Here is a 6,000-nt window from a genome sequence, read left to right on the forward strand (position 1 = left end):
AGACTCTGGGTAACAAATAATTTAGGGTTTTGCTATGATAGCACAAAAACATCCATAGAAAATATACTTTTCACAAAAATTAGGGGATATTTTAAAATGAACATGAAATGATAAAATCTCTTCTATTTTTTTGTCAACAGTATATATAAACAAATGAATGTAACTGTGTTCCAGATAAAACTTCATAGACAGAAAGTGAGCTCAATTTAGCTCACAAGCTATAGTCTTCTGGGCTATCTCCTGATCTGTACATTTATACTGATTTTTAAAAAACAGAAATTATTTAAAATTATAAAATAGCCCTTGACTGAAGGCACTTCATAAATTTGTAAGTATTCATCAATACATGAATTAACCAATAAAGAGATGAAAGGTAATAAATACTTTACTCTTTTGGAAAAGTATGTGAGTATATACACCTCTATTGCATTTATGCTACCTGAGAAAATAAGTTTAACAAGTAAACATATTTGCCTTATTTCTAACCTAACTATTCTTGTGGCTCAAATCCCCCTTGCACACTGTAATGGTGTCTATTTTTTATTTTGACAGGGGCAGAACTCACAAACTTTTATTGTATAAAAATAGTCTCCTTTAAACTTAAGGATGTGGGCATGAGATATGGAGAAGCATTGCCCTGGGATCTGAACATGGTTTGTCTTAAGGATAGGTATTTATAGTTACAAGTTATCCTGCACCAGTGCTGTTCATCATGTCCCAAGAGATAGAAGCAAGCATGTGTTCTTTAATAAATTTATTGTTTGTGTGTTTTTGATATGCAAAGTTTTCTAAATGATGGAGCTTCTGGCAGTGAATCCTTGTTGCATGAGTTTAAAGATAGTACTAGTAGAAAAACTTATTCTTATGATAACATAACTCAGGCCATGGCCCGTTGGCTCAGCGGTAAAATTATGGCCTGATGTGTGGAAGTCCCAGCTTTAATTCTTGGTCAGGGCACACAGAAGAAGCAACCATCTGCTTCTCCACCCCTTCCCCTTCTCTCTCTCTCTTCTCCTCCCGCAGCCATGGCTCAAACGGTTTGAAAAAGTTGGCCCTGGATGCTGAAGATGGCTTTGTGGCCTCACCTCAAGTGCTACTAAAGTGGCTTGGTTGCTGAGCAACATTACAATAGCCCCAGATGGGCAGAGCATCTGCCTGTAGGGGGCTTGCAGGGTGGATCCCAGTTGGGGCACATGCAAGAGTCTGTCTCTGCCTCACTGCTTCTCACTTAATAATAAAATAAAAAGAAAAAAAAAGCATAACTCAGACCATTGTTCCTTGTTGCTTAATACATTCCATTTTTGCTACATTTTGTAATGATTTTGTTACATTTATAAATCAGAAAAAACCAGGAACTGCATTATTCCATACTTAGGTGGGACATAAAAGTGAAACTAAGAGACATTGATAAGAGTGTGGTGATTATGGGGAGAGGGGAGAAAGGGAGAGGGAAAGGGGGAGGGAGAGGGGCACAAAGAAAACTAGATAGAAGGTGACAGAGGACAATCTGACTTTGGGTGATGGGTATGCAACATAATTGAACGACAAGATAACCTGGACTTGTTATCTTTGAATATATGTATTCTGATTTATTGATGTCGCCCCATTAAAAAAATAAAATAAAATAAAATGAAATCCATATTCTTTACTATGGCATCCAGACTTCCCATGTGGTAGAGCTTGCTTATTGTTGCAAATTCTGGTTTCACTCTCCTTCAACCTACCAAATTCCAACTTGCTGGCCTCCTTTTTTTTTTTTTTCTTGAAAAAATGAAAAGAAAAAAATTAAAGCTTTCCAAGGAGAAATATTTGTTCCTTTCATTTTGACATTGTAGGACACAAACAGTGTCTTGAGATAGTAGGTGAAGAAGTATTTGTAAATAAGTAAAGTGAGAACATATTATATAGGCAAAGGAAAGAAGGATGTTTTCCATGTTGATGGAATGGTTTGAGCATTTTGTTAGTGGTGTTAAATTTATATATTGTTGTGAAATGACTAGCAAATACAGTAATGAGATAAAAAAGAAGTTATGTTACATATTAAGGTAGTTATAAATGATTTCATGAAAATGATGGGAAAATCTATGATATTTACATTAGTGTTTATGCCTTAGAATTATATAATGCTTTTCAGCTTCCAAGCACTTTCACAAAGGCAATCTCATTTGCACAAGGTCTCCATTTTTCTAACTTAATGGAGGCCAGGGATGCATGAAAGTTTAATTAGAGACAGAAGGATAACACTTTCTTCTTCCAAAGATCCATATGTGTCTGGTGAAGAAAGAAAAAAAGTTTTGCTTTGTTCTTTTTAAGAATCACCCCAGAATGCAGTTTTATTCATTTCTGAGAATGGAAAATGACTGTAGCTGCCAACGCAACAGTCTTCTCAAGTAGGAAGTTTAGTAAGAAGCCAAATGTCTTGTCTGTGAAAAAACTTATGTATTGTAGTTAGTCATCTGAATGCCACCTCCGGATAAGAAGGAAATGAACATGTGTTCAATTGATCTCTCACATTGCGCTCCCAAGACTCATTAGCTTGTGTTTCAAGAGCACCGCTGAGCACCAAGGCTCATGCCCATTTTCCAATTAGATTCATATAAATACCCTTAAAAGTGAATTAAAAACAATTACTCAGTCCATATATATAACTAGAGGTTGTTTTTGTTGTTGTTGTTGTTAGTAGTATTTGCTTAATAGTTTTAAACTGGCCAGGAAATTGCTTTAAAAAAACCAGGCATCATTTGCAAAATGCCTTTACTACTTCAAGACAAACTAATAAACTAAGAAAATAAGAATTTTATTAGTTATATAGAAAACCATTATAAGCTATGTCAGGTAATATATAGCATTGGCACGGAATATGAGTTTTGCATGTCCATTCTTTTAAATAAAATATTTATCTAAATCAGCCTTACAAATTCTTCCCTCTCACCCCTCAGGTAGATTTTATCCAATATTTATGAAGAAAAATAAATAGATCATTCTGAATTTGTAAATAATAATTTTGTTGCCTTCTATATTATACATGTTCTTCTCTGTTCCTTTGCGACTTTCTTCAGTCCTTTCTCATGTCATCACTGACATTTAACTGTTTGCTTTAAGAACCCTAGTTTTAACTAGAATGTACTTTTTGGAATTCCCTGTAGCCACCCTACAATATTTACTTGAAATCCTGTGACCTTCAGGCTAGAAAGACCTACAATGGCCATGTTTAGAACCTAAGTTAAAGATGATTTATTTCTACATTCTCCATAAATTTTTTTAATATAAAAATGGTACATAAATGTGCCTTCTTATAAACTGTGATATTTTTTGCCTACACTGTACACATGATGCTTTATATTTATGATCTGCATCTGGGCATTCCTTACACATGTACAAATACACAAACTTATAAGACACCCATGGTTGACATGTTTTCATAGTCTGCCACTTATACATAGTTTGTATTAAAATAATATTTAATATAAAAATGACTATAATAATTTGTAGATACTATTGGTTTTTATATTTAATTCTAAGTCTTCTGAAACAAGGGGGACACATTAGCCTTATTTTATTTTTAGCAGTAATCTGAAATTTTTGCCTCATTAACTTCAGATAATCCTTTTGAGATAGGACAAACTTATTTTATAGATGAAAAAAACAAGCTGAGGAAAAGATAAAGTAAGTAATTTGCTAAATATTTCAAAACATTAAGGGGCAAGTTGAGACATATGACATTTATAAATACTTTAATGGACAAATAAACTGGGCAAAATTACAGAAAAAGCTGAAGATACTTAGCTAATTTAAATATATATACACATACACATTATATATATGTATATATAAAATAAAATGTATATATAATCCTGAACAATAGAGACATAAATTAATGAGTTAATTAAGATGGCAATTTACTTTCTATAGACTATTGCTATATTTTATTTAGTTTCCATGAAAAGATTTTATCCTTAACTGATCATCAAAATAGATTAGTATAAACCAGGGGTAGTCAAACTTTTTATACCTACCGCCCACTTTTGTATCTCTGTTAGTAGTAAATTTTTCTAACTGCCCACCGGTTCCACAGTAATGGTAGGGAAGTAACTTTACTTTATAAAATTTATAAAGCAGAGTTACAGCAAGTTAAAGCATATAATAATAGTTACCTACTTTATGTCAGATTTTTGCTAAGTTTGGCAGAATAAATCTTTATAAAACAACTTACTATAGTTAAATCTATATTTTTATTTATACTTTGGTTGCTCTGCTACCGCCCACCATGAAAACTGGAATGCCCACTAGTGGGCGGTAGGGACCAGGTTGACTACCACTGGTATAAACATTTGTAAGAAAATAAATGATTTGTTCTCTATATAAGAATCAGCCTATCACAGAGAGGCAGGTTGGTATTAACTATTTACCCAAGACATAATTTGTACTTTTTAAACTTTTTCTGGAAAAAGAAGGTGGCTGATTATCACATCTAACAAGTCTTCTAACTTACATTACATACTATATGTTTATAATTTACTTATTTTATAACCAAAAGTTTACACTTTTTAAAAATATCAGCATAAGAAATATAGTCAATAATATTGTAATTTTGTATAGTGACAGAAGTTAACTAGACTATTGTACCAATTCTTTTTTAGTACATAAATATGAAGTTACTATGGTGAATACTGAAACAAACAGAATATTGTATGCCAATTTTACTTCAATTATAAAATAAAAATGAAAGGTCTTCTAATGCCCTAATATTATGAAGATTCAGTCAGTCTGTTTTCTTGAGTTTTTAGATATGTCAAGTTCTAGTTTAATTTTAAGACTCCAGTCCAAGATGTAAAAAAAAAAAAAAAAAAGGCAATTAGGAATTTGTACTGAAGCTGTAAAGTGCAATTATACACTGAATTCTTCCTAACACACAGTGGCATAAAGGCATTTTTCTTTTTAGGACTCTCAGTCCTCATGTCTATTCTGAAATTAAATATAGAATAAGGTATAAAAACTAGAGTTCAGTGAAATTGAGTATCTTGCTCAAAGCCAGTATCTCTTTAGGTCAAGTTAGAATGACTAATGCCATTCCCAACCACATCTCACAATTTTTGTATGATTTTCTTGGTAACTTTTAATTTCAGCAATTCATTGTTACACAATCATATGTGAGAATTTTTAAATGTTGCATCACTTTACGTGGAGAGCACATTTTTTCTGGCTTCGACACCGCAAAATGAATAAATAGGGGAAATATTATAATAATATTTACTTAAATGCCTCGTGTATTGTGCAAAGATGTACACTATAAAATATCTCTTAAATCTGCTGCTGTATACAAATGATCATATTAGATCTTGGTAGAGACATCTGTTTGAAAGTGCTCTGTGTAGGAAGTTAGAGAGAAAAGGGGAGGGATGATCTGTTCCTTGTTTTGCTTTGTTCCCAGTCTGTTTCAATTGAGTCTTAAACAATTCCTCTGCTAATCAGCTGGAATGAGTTCACAAACCAATACTGTCAAACAGAAAAATCATCAGCTTTGAAACAAGCATGAGCTCCTCAATACTTTTCATTGCTCTTACCTTCTGCTGCCATGGGAGAGAACCAGTCCCACTTAAGAGTTGTAGTAATCAGCAACTTTTCTTTGAAGAGCAGATGGTGTTGATAGGCTGTTCACAATGGTTGGGTATTGTTTCCAATTAAAAGCACAGTTTTTTTTTTCTGTTATACAATTTTTAACTATGCCTTCTCTATTATGCTGCAAGCATGAAACTGAATAGCAATTACAATCCATTTGTTCTCACCACATGTTAAATTGTTCTAGGTATGGAATTCCATGTCTTCTGGAAAATGGACTTAATTATAGAACAGTGACACTTTGTTACCCATTATATAAGGGTTCAGCTTTTCCATACATGATTCTTTTTTCCAGTTAACTGAGGCCTATTCATTAAATACAATTTTAAATCAACCATCATTTAACTAAAATCTTTCTAAAGTGCTATAATATTCCTGGAA

Source organism: Saccopteryx bilineata, chromosome 5 (genome assembly GCF_036850765.1).
Source record: "Saccopteryx bilineata isolate mSacBil1 chromosome 5, mSacBil1_pri_phased_curated, whole genome shotgun sequence".
NCBI classification, from domain to species: Eukaryota; Metazoa; Chordata; class Mammalia; order Chiroptera; family Emballonuridae; genus Saccopteryx; species Saccopteryx bilineata.